Source organism: Myxine glutinosa, chromosome 1 (assembly GCF_964187855.1).
Source record: "Myxine glutinosa chromosome 1, kmMyxGlut1.1, whole genome shotgun sequence".
Taxonomy (NCBI): Eukaryota; Metazoa; Chordata; class Myxini; order Myxiniformes; family Myxinidae; genus Myxine; species Myxine glutinosa.
In genome coordinates this window covers 54144214-54166453 of record NC_136261.1, presented here as the reverse complement: position 1 = coordinate 54166453, position 22240 = coordinate 54144214, and positions in this window count along the sequence as shown.

Sequence of the window (22240 nt, the reverse complement as noted above, 5' to 3'; positions counted from 1 at the left end):
GGCACGGGCCCTCTGGCTCCACCCTTGATGACGATGGGCAGGCACGCCCAGGATTCGGCAGCTCCTCCCCCTTCTTCTCCAAGCCTACCTCGTGGCTAATGGAGTCGCGGTGAATGCAGTTGGCAATTGAGGCTTTGTGAAATGAAAATGAAAGGGGATCTATCTATTTGAATTCGGTGCAATGGAGTGTCAATTAATGGAAGACAAATCCTTAGCCTAATACACAGAATAAGGAAATAACTTCCAACAAGCAGGAAATCTATTATTGGCTAACCGTGATTGTATATGACCTAACTACGGGACGCCCTTTGACCTTTATACACAACTGGAGGCAGGAGGGTCCACAATAAAGCAATAAAAAAACACAATAAAAAAAAACACAATCCTCATATCCACAACAATATATATATATATATATATATATATATATATATATATATATATATATATATATATATATATATATATATATATATATATATATATATATATATATATATATTGTTACGGTCCACGGATTAGATGTTATTTTTTACCGAGCGGTGGTGTAACCGCGGCCAAACAGTTGTTCCCTGACTAAAACCCGATTTACCCAAACGTTGGCCGTATCGTGCCACAGCTACTCAATCGGGAAAACTCTAAAGCGACCGAATGCAAAGAGGAAGAAGACGTACAGAAGAGTAACGGGATTTATTATTTACACACACACGCAAAAAGGAGCAGTCACGATTATGTACAGGGACATGAGACGCAGGTGACACAGTGAAAATTACTAGCTTATACAGACTTAGTTACTACCCAGGACAGAACAAACAAAGACGACTCACACGGGGAATTGCAGAGTGGATTGGCTGGAAGGAGGTGTGTGGCTGGAGGGGGAGGACGGCACGGAGCTGGCTGGAGCTTGATCCCGCACGGGACGTCGGGCTGGACCTCGACGGCCACTGATGCCACCGATACTGTCGTGTGCGCGGGATCACGGGTCGGATCACGGGTCGGATCACGGTCGGAGCCGACGCGCTGGTGGGTGGGGGGGTCTGGCGTGACTGGTTCTCCCCTCTCTCTTTCTTGGTCCAACCACTCTTTCTCCACCGACAACTCAACGCAACCACTGACCACCCCTGATGACCAACTCAGCTCTTGTTATGGACCTCTCTTTTCAGACTCATCTCCTTGTCTCAGTCAAAGCGCATCTCTTGGACTCAACTGCTTGGGGAACGCCCCGCAGCGGGTTATATAGGCCCCGCCCCTCAACCTTTTCGAACCTCCCCCAAACGCTCTTCCTCCGCCCTCTCAAGCCAAACCCCTTGTTCATGGTTGGTCGAGTGGGGCTGGCTCACTCCTCCCCTCTCTGACGAGGTGGGGACCCGCCTTTCTTCCCCAACCCTGCGTCGTGGCCAATGGTGGTTGAAGAAAACCGCCCAAAATGCAGTTGGCCATTGAAATGAAATGAAAGGGGATCTACTCTTATTTCACTCGGTGCAATGGAGTATTTAAATTAATGGGAGACACAGCCTTACCCTAAGACACACAATAAGATATAAGCTACTGAACAAGGGTTTTATCGGGTCCTGCAATGTGGTGTTTATGGAATAACTACCGAGACACCCTTTGACCTTTACACTACGGAGGTATTTACAAGGAATCATTACATTTTACAGAGGGTGATATTTACAACAATTTACTATACAATACAACACAATAAAAAAAACACAATCCTCATATCCACAACAATATATATTGTTGCGGATATGAGGATTGTATTTTTTTTGATTGTGTAATATTGCTTGAATATGGCCCCTGCTGCCTCCAGTGTTGTGTAAAGGTTAAAAGGGCGTCCCGGTAGTTTATTTCCTAAAGCATCCATTGAAGGACACTATAATACCCTTGTTCAGTAGCTTATATCTTTATTATGTGTTTTAGGGTAAGGTCTTGTCTTCCATTAGAATGACACTCCATTGCACCGAGTGAAAAAGATAGATTCCCTTCATTCCCATTCCCAAAAACCTCCATTTCCCCTTTCGTCAATTGCCATTCGCATTGCCAACTACAATTGCCGCCATTGGCCACGAGGCAGGGTTGGGGAAGAAAGGCGTGCCCGCCTGTCATCAAGGGCGGAGCCAGAGGGTCGCGCGACCAACCAGGGCCGAGGTGAGCACACCGATGGGCGTGTCCTGAAGGCCGGCGGCTTAATCGCCGGAGGCGCTATAAGAGCGCGTGCGCAGGAGTCGTCAGAGCTGAGCTGAGCTGCGTGGTGAGGTGCAAAGAAAAGAGCTGGGTCGTCAGAGGAGAGCTGAGTAAAAGGGTCCAAGAGAGAGCTGGGTTGTGAGGTCCAAGAGAGAGAAGGGAGATCATCCAGCAGCGATTCTTGTCCAAAGAGAAAAGATCATCCAGCAGCGAGTCTTGTTCAAAGGAGATCATCCAGGGAAGCACAAAGCCTGCTATTCGTTGCCTTGCTCGCCAGCAACAGCGTCCACAGCAGCAACAACACTCGACAGCCGCTTGGGGCCTGGACGGCTGTTTGGAGCAGGGCCGCGAAGGAACGGCGGCTGCCCAACGACGCACCGATCGTGCTGCCGGACCCATTGGACTTTCCTCTCCTTCCAGCCATTCCTGCCTGCAAGTTCCCCATTCGTGTACGTGAGTTTGTTCTGTTTGTTCTGTCCTGGGTATTCAATTAAGTCTGTATAAGCTAGTATTTTCACTGTGTCTCTAAAAGCTTCTGTATATTATTTTCTTATCTTTCCTTCTCCTTGGTTATTTTGAGCCTGTACATAGTAAATAAATTTAGTAGTATTTTCAACCTTTTGTCTTCTTCTTCTTCCTTTTCTTCACATCCGTCGTTTTAGTCTTTTCCATATTGAATAGCTGTGGCACGATACGGCCAACGTCTGGGTGAATCGGGTGAATCGGGGAAACTGTTAGGTCGCGGTGCCTCCGCTCGGCAAACAACATCCTTAACCGCGGACCGTAACAATATATATATATATATATACACACACATATATATATATATATCGACTCTTCCTCCCATGCTCTTCTAGCCAAAGCAAGCTGCATAAATGCAACCCTGAAAGGCTACACAAGCTAAGCCCTTTGCTGTTTCAAACTCTTCCCAGAGTCCCTCCACAGCTGTAACAACATTTACACATAGGACACACAAGAGAATCCCAACGCTACACACACACACCCTCAGCTGCCGGACCGGTTCTATCGCTTATTGGAGAATCACACACAGCGCAGACAGGAACGCGTACCATCGAGGCTCTCAAGATTGTACCGCATGAAAACATTGACTGTAGGTTGACTGATTGACATTTTTCCCATTTGTCCTCATTGATTAAATCAAAGCTTAGGGTCTCAGGATATTGATATGCATGTTGACATTGCCGAAAACCTGTGTCAACTGAGAAATTCACATTTCCATTAGCAACATCCACGACAGTGATGTTAATGAACCCTGCAGCCCTCCCTTTGGACATATAATCTTTAAACTTGGCATAATGTTGCACAATACATTGTAGCACAAATTTATGAAGTCGCGATGTGGTGCCCACATTGGTTGCCATAGCAACAATATATAAATATAACAAAATACCATAGCAACCACATATGTGTAACACGTGTGATATGTTTTATTGCCCTCTTATCTTGATAACTTATCAATAAATGTTAAATCTGACAAACAAGAACACAATCATTTTGTACATGACATTAAATATACTAGGGCATGCCCGTACGTGGGTGCAATGCCCGTACGTGGGTACGTGGGTACGTGGGTGCGAGTACGGTGACAACCCCCCCCCCTCTATTTACATGAAATGGTTTGGTTCATGAAATGTTTTGGTCCATTCGCAACGCCAAAGCGAACGGCGAACGCTTTACATGAAATGGTTTGGTCCATGAAATGTTTTGGTTCATTCGCAACGCCAAAGCGAACGGCGAACGGCTTGCGAGTACAGTGACAATCCCCCCCCCCCCCCCTCTATTTACATGAAATGGTTTTTATTAGTTTTAAAACATAGTTTAACGCCAACATAGCGCCAACATAGTTTGCAAACGTGAAATAAATGAATACGCTCTCAAATGTGCCATCCGAGGCAGAGTGTGTTCGCCACGTTCGGCACACGCGATAGCTCGCTGCTCTCTGATTGGTTGAATCGTTTTTTGGACATAGCTCGGTAAGTAATTGTCCGATTAATATGAAACCTTGAAAAGGCACATCCTCGGGTCCCCAGCAATATACCTGGCAAGTTTAAAGTATATCGGACCCGTGGTTGTCGAGAAACAGCGGTCACAGACAAACAAACAAACACACAGAGATTACTGGAATTATAGATAGATATTCTCTCGTTACATTGGAAACCACTGCAACAGAGTACCACACATGATAAATCCTTGTGATAGTTATTACAGCGAGTCACTGCCTGACTTCATTCCAAGCCAGACAAAACTGTGATTGCATATTATATGATCATGAACATTGAAAACATCTCCGGAATGACTTTATGATGGAATGTCTTGAGAAGTTCAATTTTGACTCATTTTATATGAAAACCCAAAGGCAACCACCATGACAACACCTCAGCAACAAACCTATATAGGCTAATAAATATGAGCTTAATACCTCAATTCAAGACTTTATATAGTTGCCTCAAACATTGCCATAAAAACATTGCCTCAAATAGGGAACCATGATTGTCATGGGGCCCGCAAGGCTAACCCCCGCTCTAGTGGGGAAAAATGGCCTTAAAACGATCGCTCGTTCATATAGTTGCTTTATAAGCGTTTTACCTTCCAAGATGTCCATGAGTTCAGCTCTAAATACAGAGTTAATACCTTTCCGGTGTTCACAACCTTCAGCCACGTCACACTAGCTATTCGTTTAGAGGTTGTACTTATTAGTACTTACTGATGAAGTATTAGGCCTGCAGCAGATCAAAGGTCTCATCTTTCGAGTAATTCAAACCAATTATCAAGTGGATGTTCTACTCACCTAAAACTCTCTTTTGCATAAAATAAAAAGGAAATGATTTCTGTGTTTTTCTTGGAATTTTTTGCTGCACAGAACTGGTACAGCTATTCTACATCACTATTGAATCTCATACCTGAACGTGTTGAAAACTTGCTTTCTATTTAGCATGCTGTGTCACTCGACGCATCAAAAGAGTGCCACAACGAACACTAGATACCGATACACTTCAAGGTATGTAAAACATTCAAAATCCCTTCATTACCTCCGCCACAAGTGCACAGAGGTTATGTATTTCACCCCCGTGTGTTTGTTTGTTAGCAGAATATCTCAAAAAGTTATGGACGACGAATTCGGGTGAAGTTGGTCATGCACATTCCATATCCTGAGATTCTCGGCTTTGACTTTATCCTTGAGAACAAGTGTTTTTTTCACGAGTTTGGGTAACTCCTAAAATAGACTCCTGAATCCATCAGTCAGTGACTTTCTGTAATAACTATTAGGGCGATTGTTATGTATGGTACTCTGTTCCGGTGGTTCCAATGTAACTTGTGTATATCTACCTAATGCCATGTACACACTGTATCCTTGTTTTGGGACAGTCGGATATAATATTATTTGAGGAATCATCAAGATGAGAGGAAAATAAAACGTGACGAGTTTTAGGTACTAGGGTATTTTGTTATATTTATGTGTGTTGCTATGGAAACCAATGCAGACAACACATCGCAACTTCAGAAATTTGAGCCACAATGTATTGTGTAACATTGTGCCAAGTTTCAGAGATTGTATATCGGGGGGGGGGGGCGGGGGGGGGTGGAAGGGGAAGTTTTGGGTTTGTTAACAACACTGGCATGGCTGTTGCGATGTAGGTTGCCATGGAAACGTGAAATTCTCAGCTCGCACAGGTTTCCGGCAATGACTAGGCTTTGGTTTTATCCGTGACGACAAATGTTTTACCTCAGGTTTGGGTAACTTCAAAAATATTGCACTTTTGGGCCTTGTGCTGCTGTCCTAAAACTCAAATTTGGGTTACACCCATCTGCCGGGGGATATAATTTAATTTAAAAAGTTTTGGTTTTCCAATACCAAGCAATTTCAGAACAGAACCAACCTGGGCATATGTGCATAAACATGTATTTGTGATTCCTGCAAATAAATCAGATTACTTAACTCATTAATCAATTCTATTTAAAAAAAATAAAAAAACAATAATGTACAATATGAACTTCCATATTACCATTCTACCATTCCTACCTTGCTTGCATCCTTTTGTATTGCCATCCCGACACACTTTTGCATTTTTATGCTTCCGCAGCCAAAGGCACCAGAGGCATTGTGTTTTTGGGTTGTTTAAATTTGTTCCGGTATTTTTTTTTAACTCGGCACATGCATTAGGCCTGTCATTTATTTTACAGATTTTCTGCAGATCGTGAAGGTCGAACCCGAAGCTTTGGAAGCTGTGGATACCAAGGGTGAGAAGGAAGCATAATCTTCTTTTCCAAAGAAGTTTTTTTTTTTTTAAATTAAATAATTACTCATTATGAGGGAGAGTCACTGTTGTTCCTCAACCAATAAGGAATAGTCCTGCATAAGAAAAACCTAGCACAGATATTAGGAATTTTAGCTATAGTTTCCAGTCAGTTACCACCCAGCACAGGCTAACAAGTTGGACGAGTTGGACGAATAAGCTGTTAAATGTATGTATGAGAGAGGGTTCAATTCCGGAGGATTGGAGGACAGGGTTAATTGTGCCGATATGGAAGGGGAAAGGGGATGTTCAAGGTACAGGGGCATTACGCTCCTTAGTCATGTCATGAAGGTGCTGTTGAAGATTCTGGATGGGAGGGTAAGGAAGAGTATGGAGATGGAGATGGGAGAAGAGCAGCAAGGGTTTGGAAAGGGTAGTGGAATGACAGATGGGATGTTCGTGCTGAGACAACTGGTGGAGAAGAGGTTGGAGGTGCAAAGTGAAATTACATTGGGATTTGTGGATCTGGAGAAGGCCTACGACACTGTCCTGAGAGGGATGGCAGTGCCAGAAGCCAAAGTTAGGTTGGTGGAAGGGATGTACAAGGGAACGGAGGAAAGAGTTTTGGTTGGTGCTGGGATGTCTGAGTAGTTTAGCATGAACATAGGTTTTTGGATGTTCTGGTGAAGAGTGTGTAGGAAGTATGGGGGACTGGGGGAGTGGAAGGAGGCATTTGGGAAGCATAGGCTGAAGATGAGTATGGAGAGGACTGAGGTGATGTGGATCATTCAGCAGAGGAATGAAATGAATATTAGGTTAGAGGGCAAGGAGATCAGACAGGGAAATAGGTTTGAGCATCTGGGGGGAGGGGGGGTGGACAGTGACCACTGTTGATGGTAAGTCCGCGGTGGATGGTAAGTCCGAGGCAGAGGTGCGAAGGAGGATTTAGGTGGGTTAGAATGCGTGGAGGGTGGAGGGATTCGTGGCAGACAGAAAGATATCAAGGAGATTGAAAGAAGGTTCTGATGTCGTGTATAATGCCAGCCTAATACGGTCTGGATATGGTGGTACTGACAGTGAGAAAACAAGAGAGGCTCCAGGTTTGCGACAACATTTGGGTCAGGAGGATTGCGGGAGTGAAGAGAGGGGATAGAAGGAAGATGGATAAACTGAGGGGGGGAGGAGATCGGTGTGCAGATTAGCTTGACGGGGCGATTGGTGAAGTGCTGACTGAGATGGGCTGGATACTTGGTATAGATGGGGGATGAGAGAATGGCAAAGAGAGCGACAGGCAGAGAGCGGCAAGGCAGGAGGAAAATAGGTAGCAGGTGAGATGGGAGGAATGTGTGAGGAGGAATATCAGTAAGGTGGGGGTGGGGGTGGTTGGATGGTGGAGAGAGTTGGCTAAGGACAGAGGGAAGTGGAGGAGTATCGTGGTCAAGGCAGGGCAGAAGTTTGGTACCAGTGGAACTCACCCCTTATACAGGGAAGAGGAGGAGAAAAAAATTCCAGTCGGTTCATGGAGCTAGTTTTGTTTTTTTGATGCAATTGGAATAAGTTTTTGTTTTTTTCTTAAACTAGTTAAAAAATTAAAAGACTTTCAAAATGGATGATCTTGTGATTGCAACTATGAGGAAGGATTGCAGGCAAATTTAGTGAGATGGGGAGAGTGGGGTAGAAGAGGAATGTTTTTAAAACAGAGGTTTGGATGAGGAAGGGGAATGGAAGAGGTGAACATAGTTGTGGGTAAAAGAAACATGAGGTTAAGTGAAACTGACAGTTTCAGATATTTGGGTTTATTGTTTGATGAGGGGGGGTGTGTGCTTTGGAAGTAGGAAAGGGTGAAATGGTTGGAGGGATTCATGACAAAACAATGCCTTCAATATCAGAATTGGACATGTACGTAGTGTGTTCAAAAAGTATCCGACCTTTATTTTTTGTGCGTAACAAAAAAGAAGCTAGGGAGGCGTTGATTGGTGCACGTATGTAGGCGATCCTAATGCGCACGCGTGAATTTTTTCCCACCTGCAGAAGCTGTTATTCGACGGCAGACCGCCGATGAGTGAGGACATGTAAGCGAGTGCCGTCGGATTTTCGTTTTTGACAAAATGACGGAAAAACTTGAACAACGCTACTGCATCAAATTTTGTGTTTTTTGGCCTCGGGGATGTTGGATGCTTCCATTGTGATGACTGCAACTTGGTTTCTGGGTCGTGCCCATAAACCCAGGACTCATCGCCAGTGATCACTGTGTTGAGGAAGCTGGGATCGCTGTTCACAGTCTCCAGCATGTCCTGTGCGATCTCCAAACGGAGTTGCTTCTGCTCAATCGTTAGCAGCTTTGGTACGAACTTCGCTGAGATTCTCCTGAAGCCCAAATCCTCCTTCATAATGGAATGAACGATGTTGAATCTTGCGGATCGTTTCCACTTGGGAATCGCCAAGCTTTACACAAAATTTGATGCAGTAGCGTTGTTCAAGTTGTTCCGTCATTTTGTCAAAAACGAAAATCCGACGGCACTCACTTACATGTCCTCACTCATCGGCGGTCTGCCGTCGAATGACAGCTTCTGCAGGTGGGAAAAAATTCACGCGTGCGCATTAGGATCGCCTACATACGTGCACCAATCAACGCCTCCCTAGCTTCTTTTTTTTTACGCACGAAAAATAAAGGTCGGATACTTTTTGAACACAGTAGTATAAGGCTACGGTTGGATTTGTGAGGTTTTTGGCCAAAACAAGGGCAGCAAGAAAAAAAAATGGAAATGGTGCTGGAAAGAAGTGAAATGAGAATGCCAAGATAGCTGGCAGGAGGTTTTCTTCGAGGGAGAGATTGTGAATTATCTGGGAGTAAGGCATATCATAGAGGAGATAACTGCTGGTTTTGAGTATGTGTTAAGGTCGAAAGATAGGAACCCAGTAAGAAATGTTGTGAATCAAGCAGTGCAGGGGAAATGGAGCCGAGATCGGTGAAAGATTCGATGGCACGATGTTTTTTGGAGACGAACATAAAGGTAATTTCCAGTCGTTAGGAAGATGCACTTGAGATAGTACTTTGGAGGAAATAAATCAAAGCGACCTACTGCGACCTGCTGTATCGACATAGCATTAATGAGGACGAAGACTCACCTGGTTTCAACCCATCATTGTCTTGGCCTAAACCAGGAACAGGTAACGTCATCTCAGCCCATCACGCTACAAATTTGGTTGAAATGACTAAATCATTCACACTTTATATTGGAGTTTGAGAGTGTGGGGACTGGATCATTGAGATGGTTTGTAATTACCATCTGAAAGCCCATCACACTACAGAGTTTGAAAATGGTAATACTGGTTTTGTAATCTGCGTATATGCGAGTTTTTAAAATGTTCATCTTTCGGAAAATTCCTATTGGGAAAGTGACGTAAGTTATGATATTGTAACAAAAGGGCTTCTGGGTCAGCTGAAATATTGGACTTCACTCGAGGGAATGATTCATCGGCTTCGTTCCTGCAATTAAAAACTACTTTATTTCAAGAAACCCTTTTGCATATTTTCAGTGAAGCTACTTGTCATTTGAATGAATTTCAATGGAATTTTGTCTGTGCAGCTGAAATTGTCGGGGTTAAATCTGAAGCTTCGGATCTCGTGGAATCGGATGGTGAGAAGTGTTTTGGTCAATCATTGAATTTTTTTTATTTCATAACTATGTTGTCTTGGTCACCATTGCTCAGTACAGTAAGTCCTCTATATACGCGAGTTCTGTATACCCTAATTTGCTAATATGCGAGAACCACATTCTACCAGAAGTTCAGTATATTCGACAATTATGTGATTTATATGTGTGTTCATTTGTTGCTGTTGTTGTTCAGTTGTCATGTGTCGAGCATTGTGGGAACAGAGTGGTGTTGCTCTGTGCGCCATCCTCACTCCCGCATTGTCCGTCCTAGGAAATTGGATGCACCTGAGCTCAATTTGGAGTGTCATACCAAAGGGGCTGAATACTCATTCATTCGAGACATTTTAGCTTTTCATTTTTAATAAAAAAGGGTATGAGCAGGGATGGTGGTGAGCAGTTGTCCTCATGGCCTGGAGGGAAGGCTTCTCTACAAAAGTCCTCTCACAGTTCCCACACTTCTCCTACAAGTACTCTCTGTGATGTTGCAAAAAAATATTCTTGTCCTACCATTTGTTTTATGTTTTTTTTGCCCCACGTTTCTTGATCCATTGCTACCTGTTTTTGTGCTCTTTCTAGAGCTTCAGTACCTGTGTGAAATGATTTTCCTCCTTTTCATTTATGTATACCTATGTAAAACGTTTGCAGTCTCAAAGGATATGCTTTCTGAGAATTATCCGAATCCCTATTTATACAATCGATCTATTGAGGTTAAGTTGAACTTTTTTCTGCAATGATTTTGAGATTGGTTACAAAACTGTTTGTAGCCAAGTAAGAGAATACCGTAGGTAAGGTAGAATTGTATAGAAATAGCATGGACCATGTGACTTGTAGCATTTTGATGTACATAAGTAGGGAAAATGTAGCTTGAGGTTTTTTTGATGTTCTTCATGCGAGGGATGAAGACGTGCTAATTAGCTCTAGGGTTTAAGATTAATTTCTCCAGTGCGTGAATTCCCTCCATGGCAACCCTTAAATTATAACAATCCCGGTCACGCTAAGCCCGCCTATGGACATGATATGTGGCAAAAGGACCCGCCCAGGAGAGGTGGGGCTACATGATGCAAGGGGCGTGGGGAACATCGCAGGAGGCCATGCCTCTGGAGTGACGCGGCCAGGTGACATAAGAGAGAGAGGGAGCGAAGAAGAAGTGGTCGTGCTGGGAGTTTGAGCAAGAAGCTGGCGATTTTTATGTGCGTTTTGGAGGAGAGCGGATTCGTGCAGCATTGCAAGGAGCAACGAGTGCTGGACTCAAGTGGGTTGGAGGTCGCGTGTGGTTCTCCTGCACGGTCGAGAGAAGACCAAACAAGAGGCAGTCTTCGTGACTCGCCTCACGTTTGTGGCACATTCGAGCGCGGTACTGCCGCCATTTTGTTTGCTTCCCATGCGGGTGGCGCAAGATACCACCAGCTACCATCCTCCCAAACGGACCCAGTTGGGCAAGCTAAGTGCCAACCAAAGAGAATTATTATTTTCTTATTTTTCCCCCTGTTTGTGTTTTGTGAGTACCTCATTTTGGAATTTATTTACCTCAGTTTTATTTCCGACATTTTCATTCCGCACCTTATTTGCTTTCAATACATTATCGGTGCATTTTATTTGTCGTGTTTTGGTTTCGTTGGTTTTGGAATAAACCCGTGTGTTTTGTGAGAATAAGCCTTTGTGTTTCTTCCATCCTGCACGTGCAAATTCACCGCCATAATCGGGAAGTCGCCATGGGAGTAAGCTGGTTCCGACCATCCGTCCCGGCTGATCTTAATCGCCAGGGACACGAGAATACCTTGTATGTAACACATGTAGGAAATGGATCTTGGTGACCATCAGTCTACGTTTACATCATTTCGGACAAATTATGAGGATATTAGATTTGAACTTGGGGTGAATGCAACATGGGAACGCCAGTTGCTGGGACATCCAAACATCACACACCACACAACCCAATCTCCCTAAACCATTGCTTATACAGACTTGCAAATGGCAGACTTTGTAAGACTGCAAATGAGAGATGAAAGAAACTATCAAAAATGACCTCAAGGTTGATTGTGCAATGCATGGTTTTTTCCATGATCTTTCTTGGGAAAACCACATTTCCAAGTTGGCCTCCAAAGCCAGTCGCCGACTGGGCATCCTCCGTCGTGCGAAGTCCTTCCTTGGCACACCTGAGGTCCTCACCACGTACAAGGCTTTCATCCGCAGCTCAATGGAATACTGTTCTCCCCTCTGGGCTGGTGCTCCTGCCTCACACCTAGCTCGGCTTCACGCTGTTGAAACCAAAGCTTTCAGAATCATTGGAATCTCCTGCGATGAAGCTAACTCCGAGGGCCACTCACTCACTGCAGGCAGGTTGTTGGTCTTTCTGTCTTCTACCGACTCCTCTCCGGCCTTGCTCCCCCAGCTCTCTCTGTGCTCTGTCCCCCAAATATTCCTACAGGTCGCACAAGATCTGCCAGCAACCCTCTTATGGTTAAACTGCCAAAATCTAGGCTCTCTGTTCACTTTCACTCTTTCATTCCCCTTTTTCCCCACCTCTGGAACAAACTCTCCCACTCCCTTTAATCCCACTCCTCCATCCAAGTCTTTAAAACAGCTGTTCACCACCATCTCTTATCTTCCCCCATCCAAAACCTTTATCTTTTCTACCCCCGCTAATTCACCCCAGATACACTTTTTCGAAATTCCAACTTCTTTCCTGGAAGTCCTTGCAGTGTCCATATGTTTTATACCTCTCCCACCTCCCCCCCAAGCCCTCTCCCTCACACAGTTCTCTCGATGTCCCTGCTCTCAAATGTTGTGTTTGTGTCCTTCCCCCTCTCTCCCCATCTCGTCTACCACTCCCCTTATTTTGTGTTTTATGTGTCGCTTTGACTTTTTGTGTGATTGTTAGCTCTTTCACTAGCCTCGATCTTGTATAAAATTTTTAAAAAGCATCAAAAAAACTTAAAATCATAAAAGCATATTATATATTGTAAGTTTGTAACGGTCGTCATTCGACTGAGTCGTATCGACATCATCGCTTTAGGGTCTTCCTCGCCAGATCATGTGTCTAAAATCCACGATATTGTGTGAATTGGAAGTCCGAATCCATCAAGTGTCATGCTTATGAGACGTGGCATGTGGCAGGGCGAGCCTGACACATGACGCGATCCATGTGTATAGTGTTAACCCACCGTTAACAATTGCTCAATATAAATGGGTCTTTAATCGCCTCAGGAGAACGTCACTTCTCGGAAGAAGTGGCCGGCAGATGGTATAAGCTGCCAGATGTCATGGTCATCAGTAGCAGTAGCAGGAGCATGCAGTAGCAGCAGGTAGGGCAGCCGGCTTCATCCCTAACGTAACTCTAACCCTCGTTGCCCTGCTAATCCCTCTCTTCTAATCTCTAACTCCTGCCCCTCTAAACCGTTTGTGCCATGCAAGCCGTGGTCACCACACCCACTTTGGCCATTTGTGCCATGCAAGCCGTGGTCGCCACGTCCACTTTGGCCATTTGTGCCATGCAAGCCGTGGTCGCCACGCCCACTTTGGCCATTTGCGCCATGCAAGCCGTGGTCGCCACGCCCACTTTGGCCGTTTGCGCCATGCAAGCCGTGGTCGCCACGCCCACTTTGGCCGTTTGCGCCATGCAAGCCGTGGTCGCCACGCCCACTTTGGCCGTTTGCGCCATGCAAGCCGTGGTCGCCACGCCCACTTTGGCCGTTTGCGCCATGCAAGCCGTGGTCGCCACGCCCACTTTTGCCGTTTGCACCATGCAAGCCGTGGTCGCCACGCCCACTTTGGCCGTTTGCGCCATGCAAGCCGTGGTCGCCACGCCCACTTTGGCCGTTTGCGCCATGCAAGCCGTGGTCGCCACGCCCACTTTGGCCGTTTGCGCCATTCAAGCCGTGGTCGCCACGCCTACTTTGGCCGATTGCGCCATGCAAGCAGTGGTCGCCACGTCCACTTTGGCCGTTTGCGCCATGCAAGCAGTGGTCGCCACGTCCACTTTGGCCGTTTGCGCCATGCAAGCAGTGGTCGCCACGTCCACTTTGGCCGTTTGTGCCATGCAAGCCGTGGTCGCCACGCCCACTTTGACCGTTTGCGCCATGCAAGCCGTGGTCACCACGCCCACTTTGGCCGTGCAAGCCGTGGTCGTCACGCCCACTTTGGCCTTTTGTGCCATGCAAGCCGTGGTCGCCATGCCCACTTTGGCCGTTTGCGCCATGCAAGCCGTGGTCGCCATGCCCACTTTGGCCGTTTCCTCTTCTCCGATAGCATTCCTTTATGTATCATTGAGACAGAAACGATCTACCAAATGCACTTGCACAATTATTTACAAAATACCGTGAACTTCAAACAACAGCAATGTTTGAAAACAACATTTTCAAAAAAACATTTATTTTTTCTGGATCTTATTTTTGGAATTCACTTGCTTTAAATATATGATTAACTACAAGCTTCCATACTTTCAAATGTACACCATGTTAACACCCTTATTGTTGAACAAATACCAAACTGAACAGTTATTTTTGTTCCTCTCCATGCCCTCTGTGTTCTTTGGCACTGTCCAGGTTAATTTACTCTTCATTTCAAATATTTTTCTTGTCATTGTATTTGCTTTCCTCATTGTCGTCATTTTGTTAATTTTGTCATATTATATGTAACACTAGCTGAAAGCACCCGGTGTTGCTCGGGTTCTTTTTGAATGAATTTACTACTATAATTCAGCTTTTACTCACGGCCGAAGAAGATTGACTACTATAATTCAGCTCAGCTTTTAATTGCGAAATGAGCCCAGCTCGGCCGAAGCGGCCTCGACCGGCCTCGCCACCTAGCCTATAACATTCCTGGGGCCCGCCCCAACATTTTAAGTTATTTTTGAATGAATTTACTACTATAATTTAGCTTTTACTCCCGGCCGTAGAAGATTGACTACTATAATTCAGCTCAGCTTTTAATTGCGAAATGGGCCCAGCCCGGCCGAGGCTGCCTCGACCGGCCTCGCCACCTAGCCTATAACCCTCCCGGGGCCCGTCCCGACATTTTTTGTTTCAGAGGTTTCCTCCTATCTTTCACCATTCAGGAGATTAGCGCGTGCAGACAAACAAACAAACAAACATAAACTTTATTTTATATTGTTATGTCGGGTGGGGTAGTGATATGTAGAGCCAGCTAGATCTGAATAGGCAACGTGCTTCGTCTGTTGCGGTAAGGAATCTGCCCTGTAATTTTCATGTGTAGGCGTTTTGTCGGGTAAGAGTATACTTGTGAGCATACAAGGATGTTTGAGTGATAAGAAGTAGAGTATGGATTAAAGAGTAGCGCCCCTGTGTGTGCACACCTGGTAGCCAAACCTTTGTCCCTTATGCCAATGCACACCAACATAGACATGTAGTTCGGTCCCTAGTGCAACACTAAATAATTCCCTTCCCTGACATGACTGTGAAAGACGAACAGGCAAGGAAACCAGGCCGGGGCACCGCCGATGACGGCCGCTGCCAATTACACCTCCGACAGGCCTAGCCACATTGAGTGCCACGCGCTATGACCACGGAGCAGGGAACGAGTGAAGGGGCAGCGTGGTAGGCATGGACCTCCAGCCGGCGAGTCGGTGGAGGGTACTGATTGGGTGGTGCGCCAGGGCTGACGTCACCACCACGGGAAGGTTATTTAAGGGCGCGCCGAAGGACATTTTCTCTCTTGCGTCTGGCAGTGCTCTCTTGCGGTTCGTGCTCTTGTTTGCGCATTTAGCCCTTTTTGGACAACCGGCGCTTCGTCTAGCGCAGCCCGAGTTGAGTTGAGTCATAGCCTGAGTGGAGTTCGCTTGCTTCTTGCACGTTTGCTTCGGGAGAGCTGACTGGGACGTGGCAGGCCGATCGTGTGTGAAGATTGACCTCACTTGGAGCCGCTAGCCTGCGTTGGACGCGCGGTGCTTTTCCTGCTGTGGGACCTCGTGTTGCTTGGAGCGGTGCTTGTGCTTGGAGCGGTGCTCGGTGCTGTGGTGCTGGAGCGAGGGACCTCGTTGGTGCATCGGGGCCGAACGGAGCCGTGTTGGACAGCGGACAAGACAAGACGAGGGACAGATAAGGCCGCACGCACCATTTTACACACCACGACGAGACAATTCTTTTCGTAATTCATCCTCCTTTGTTCGTTTGAGTCCAGTGTGTGGGATCCCAATTTAGTTACATTATTTGATTATCGTCGTGTATTTCCCTGTCCCGGGATTCCTTGTAAATAAACCCTTGCATTATTTTCCATTCCCCACAAATCTTGTGTCCAGTTGAGTTCGTTCGCCATCCACGGTTACGCACCTCCGCCGCTTCTTCCTCTTCACTTCTTCTTCCTCCCGCGCTGATTATAGCACAATCAATGTTTGGTCGTCGCCTCAAGTAAATCCGTTTCGGTCTTCTGTGGTCCCTGGTATTAACCGGAAGGATTCGCACGACAATATATATAGAAGATAGATATGGGGGTCTCTCCTCTTCAAGCTTTGTTTATTAACAGACACCTCCACAACTTTACTTGCATGAATATACAGGGAACTCGGACTCAGATGTTGAAAACGACGAAGATGTATTTGTTTAATCCATGTCAACCAAATAATTTTTGTAACTACCTGGATCTGTGTAGTATTTATTTGCATTCTACTTTTTAATACTTTATTACCCTGCGCTCGCAAAGTGAAGAGCAGGGTTAGGTGATCGGTTGCGTACATGCGGCATTTTGCGGTTGCGTACATGTCAGCATTTTTAAAATTCATTTTCTCGGCAACCGTTGGTCCGATTGACACGGAATTTTACCATAGGAGCGCCTCCGCCTGTATAATTTTAGATTAATAATTATGACGTCATAGGTCACGTGGTATGGATGCCATCTTGGGAAAACGTGACACCTCCATATCTCCAGAACTGCTCAATGGGAAATATTGAAACGTGGCTCATTGTCAAGTACTCCCCATGGGGAATAAGATATGTTAATGATGATGTCATTGGTGCCTTCATTATTCCATCTTATTTCGACAAGTACAATGCTTGATCTGATGATCAGCATGAAAAAAAAAATTCTCGACAATTTGTCCGATGGAACGAAATTTTGAACATAGGAGCGCCTCCTCCTGTATAATTTTTACGGCGTAGCCCATAGGGCAAAGCCGTCTATAACAGTGTTTGTCCGTCTGTGTATGTATGCATGTATGTCCCCTCAAACGTATACCAATCAGAGCTGAGTATCTGGTCACATGACAGGGTGATGTGATTAGTCTGATGTCATTACGGTGGTGCTGCAGCTGACTCTCCACAAAACGGCATTTTTATTCCAATTTCGTTCAGGCCGAACATATTGTCGAACCTGTCATATATCACAAATACCATGCTCTACCCTACCTTTACATTTTTCATTGTGTGAAACACAAACAAACCGATTGTTAAAATGACCATGAAATATCAAAAGCATCAGCGTTATGTCTCTTCCAACAAAGTGCTACGTACCCAACCCTTGTTGGGTATAATCTAGATTACAGTAGATCTTCCCTCAGTTCTGTAAGTAAAACTTACTTCACGGATGTCTGGATTCCTCCAAATTTCTTTGTTTAATGTTGTAGACAGCATTAGCGACTGTTTAAAAAGCTAATCATATGTGTTTGTGGTTTATAATATTTTACAAGTCTGGCTACGCCGCTGTTAGACTTTCGGTCTTGTTTTAATGATATTATACCGTCATAGGTCACGTGGTACAGACGCCATCTTGGGAAAATCGAAAAACGTTGCATTTTTACATCTCTGAAACCGCTCCATGAAAAAATTGAAACATGGTGCATTGGCAAGAACTCCCCATGGGGAATAAGATATGTTAATGATGTCATTGGTGCCTTATAATTATGACGTCATGTTTCGATAAGTACAATGCTCATCCGATCAGTATGAATTTTTTTTTTCTCTGCAATTGTTGGTCCAATTGACACGAAATTGTCACCATAGAAGCACCTCCACCTGTAGAAATTTAGTGATAATTATGATATAGGTCACGCGGTAGAGGCGCCATCTTGGAAAAACTGAAAACTTTGCAACTCTGTATCTCCGAAACCGCTGTGGAAAAAAATTGAAACGTGGCTCATTGTAAAGAATTCCGCATGGGGAATAAGTTATGACGTCATAATTTGACAGGGGCAACGCTTATATTGATCAGTTTGAAATTTCTTGAACATGATCTACGCAACAATTATATTGGAGAATATAAACTTATGATGTCATCGCACACGTGGTCTGGCAGCCATATTAGATCAAAGAAAAAAACCTTTCAAAACAGAAGAGTTGACTCGCACCTAGTTGACTGCACAGGGTAATTATTCTATGAATACCATGTTGTTTTCTATTAATACCGTTTTGTTTTCTATTAATACCATTTTGTTTTCTATTAATACCATTTTGTTTTCTATTAATACCATTTTGTTTTCTATTAATACCATTTTGTTTTCTATGAATTCCATGTTGGGTAATTATTCTATGAATACCATTTTGTTTTCTATGAATACCATGTTGGGTAATTATTCTATGAATACCATGTTGTTTTTCTGTGAATACCATGTTGTTTTCTATTAATACCATTTTGTTTTCTATTAATACCATTTTGTTTTCTATGAATACCATGTTGGGTAATTATTCTATGAATACCATTTTGTTTTCTATGAATACCATGTTGGGTAATTATTCTATGAATACCATGTGGTTTTCTCTGTCATTTGACTCAAATTGTTTGATATGTGGAAATATAAATGATGATGATGTGTTTTAAAAATCGCTCAATATTTTATGATATGCAATTTGTTAATTACTATGCAATCGTAGTAATGATAGCACACTTATCTATTGCATATTTAATTATATTGCATTCTGGGTCACATGACTTGCCTTTTTTTTTGGTCACTGGTTGATTACATTAATTTTGAATATGCAACATTTTTAGTTTGTCTTATGGCTTGCATATCATTGTAATGTAGTGGTCTCTCACACAATGCATATCATAAAATATATAAAGCTTTATTTATTATGTTTGCATGTAGGATGCGCCGGAGTGGTTGCTTGCAGTTGCAATCATGTTCTGAAGATGAACGACAAATTTATGGAGCAGAGAATCATCATCAAGTTTTTGGTAAAACTAAACGAAAGTGCCACGGACATTTTCGACAAGTTGAAGCTGGTGTACGGGGAAGACGCAATGTCAAGATCACGTGTGTTTGAGTGGGCCAAAAGGTTTGCAGAAGGGAGAATGGACGTGAATGATGACGCACGGTCGGGACGCCCATCGATTGCCAAAACGGATGGAAATATCGAAAGGGTGAGAATGTTGGTCCGATCTGATGGACGTTTGACAGTCAGATTGATAGCAGACCAGTTGAACTTGAACAGAGAGACTGTTCGGTTGATTTTAACCGAAAAACTCAACATGAGAAAAGTGTGTGCCAAGATGGTCCCAATGAACCTGAGCAACGAACAAAAAGAAAGGAGGCTTCAGGTTTGTTCTGACCTCTCAGAACGCGTTCAGTCAGAAGATAGAGATCTGTTGAACAAAATCATCACAGGAGGTGAGACCTGGCTCTACCAGTATGACCCAGAAACGAAACGCCAGAGTCTGCAATGGAAAACGCCCTCATCCCCAAGACCGAAAAAAGCTTGCATGTCAACGTCCAAAGTCACAATAATGCTTATTTGTTTTTTCGACATCAAAGGGATTGTCCACAAGGAGTTTCTTCGTCCTGAACAAACGGTGAACCAAGCATTTTACTGTGACGTTTTGGAAAGTTTGAGGAAACGTGTCTTGCGCGTCAGACCAGAGCTCGCGCCGAACAAGTGGATTCTTCACCATGACAATTCTCCCGCACACACGGCCCTCTCTGTGATGCGATTTCTGGCAGACAAACAAATCACTGTGCTGGAGCATCCTTCCTACTCTCCCGATTTGGCTCCATGTGATTTTTTCTTGTTTCCAAGACTGAAAACTCCAATGAAAGGCACTCATTTTGCATCAGTCGAAGAGATCCAGAGAGCCGTGGTCAACGAGCTAAATGGCCTTTCATGCAAAGACGTCCAAGGGTGCTTTGAAGCATGGCGACGGCGATGGAAGGTGTGTATCGACTCCCAGGGAGATTACTTTGAAGGCGACCGCTCACTGCGGGTAGACAATGGAGCTGATACTGGAACTCGTTGCTAGACAATGGGAACACGCTTCTGCCACTTATTTTATAACTTTTTCCATATTTACATGAAATATTATGATAGCTGTGCACTTTTCAATAAAGAGTTCATTCTTATCACTAATTCTTGATTTACTTAAGTTATTTAGCTATTTGCAGAATGCAATCGCAATGACTTTTAATACAAAGGAGACCGGACTTTATACATTAGAAAGTAGGCAATTGCAAGTGAGTCCTCTCTCTACGCCTCTGATCTATGATGTGCTTAAGCATTGATGTTTTAAATATTGCTAATTACTAAGTAACTGTAGTAATGATAACAGTTGAAATATTGCATATTTGATTATATAGCAATTTGGGTCACATGACTTGCCATACTTTTGGTCATTGCATGCAAGTTAATTTTGAATATGCAACATTTTTAGTTTGTCTTTTGGCTTGCATATAATTGTAACCAAGTGCTCTCGAATAGAAATTTCTCACAATCCACTTCATCAAATATATGCAGGTCATAATTATTGTCGACATGTAAGATATACCTGCAAGCATGCTCAACTGGTGTGTGTGTGTGTGTGTGTGTGTGTGTGTGTGTGTGTGTGTGTGTGTGTGTGTGTGTGTGTGTGTGTGTGTGTGTGTGTGTGTGTGTGTGTGTGTGTGTGTGTGTGTGTATATATATATATATGTGTGTATATATATATATGTGTGTATATATATATATGTGTGTATATATATATATATATATATATGTGTATATAGATATATGTGTATACAGATATATGTGTATATATATATATATGTGTATATATATATATGTGTATATATATATATGTGTATATATATATATGTGTATATATATATATATGTGTATATATATATATATGTGTATATATATATATATGTGTATATATATATATATATGTGTATATATATATATATGTGTATATATATATATATATGTGTATATATATATATGTGTATATATATATATGTATATATATATATATATATATGTACATATATATATGTATATATATATATATATATATATATATATATATATATATATATATATATATATATATATATATATATATATATATATATGTTGGTCTTCAACTTCAAGGAAGGGAAAAACGAGGGTTAAAGCATCAGCAGTTTAATGAAACACAGCAAATACACAAATGTGGAGTCTGTCCCAAAATGCAGAGCTTTAACAAGCAAGGCAGTGCATCTGGGCCACACTGAAAATATACTGGAACACGTCCCATTATATAGGCTGGGTCTAGGCAGAAAAAACGTTCGCTAAATCAGATTAACTGCGCTAAAGCAGTGACCCCAAGATAAAGGACACTTGGGCTAGTACAGCCCCTGTCGACATCCCTTAATCAATGAAAGGAATTAAGTCAAAGGCACAGATGGAAAGGAAGGCATATGTCATTACTAAGCCATTATCTTAAACTGGACCGGCCTGGCATCGTCAAGGACAGGAAATGTATGTCACAGGGGAATTGTAAGTCATATCTAAAGCAAACTCAAGCCAGGAATCCAAGCAAATGAACAAACGTGCAGGCAAGTTAAACATCATTAATCATGTGTCCCTTCCTTCGGCAGCTGTTTTGGGGACAGGGTCCAGAGTTGTTTATTGCCTTAGGGCAGTCTGACCGAAGGACGAACTTTACAAGTGCAGTCATTAGATAATAATTACCGGCCAAAGGGGCCATTAGCAGTTTGAAGCAAGCCTTACTCTGGTTACAAGTAACTGTGTGGAAAAGGCCACCCTTGTCCCATTTGAACAGCAAAATATATGTGGCTGTGAGGAAAGAAGGTTCAATTCCATTTATTTAAAAGCAAACATTAAATGAATATAAAACGCAACTAAACTTGCAAACTCCTTGTACTACCTATGGTGTACACAAACCCCGACAATACCTCCCTTTTGTCTCTAAAGACAACGTATTTAATGAGACGATGAA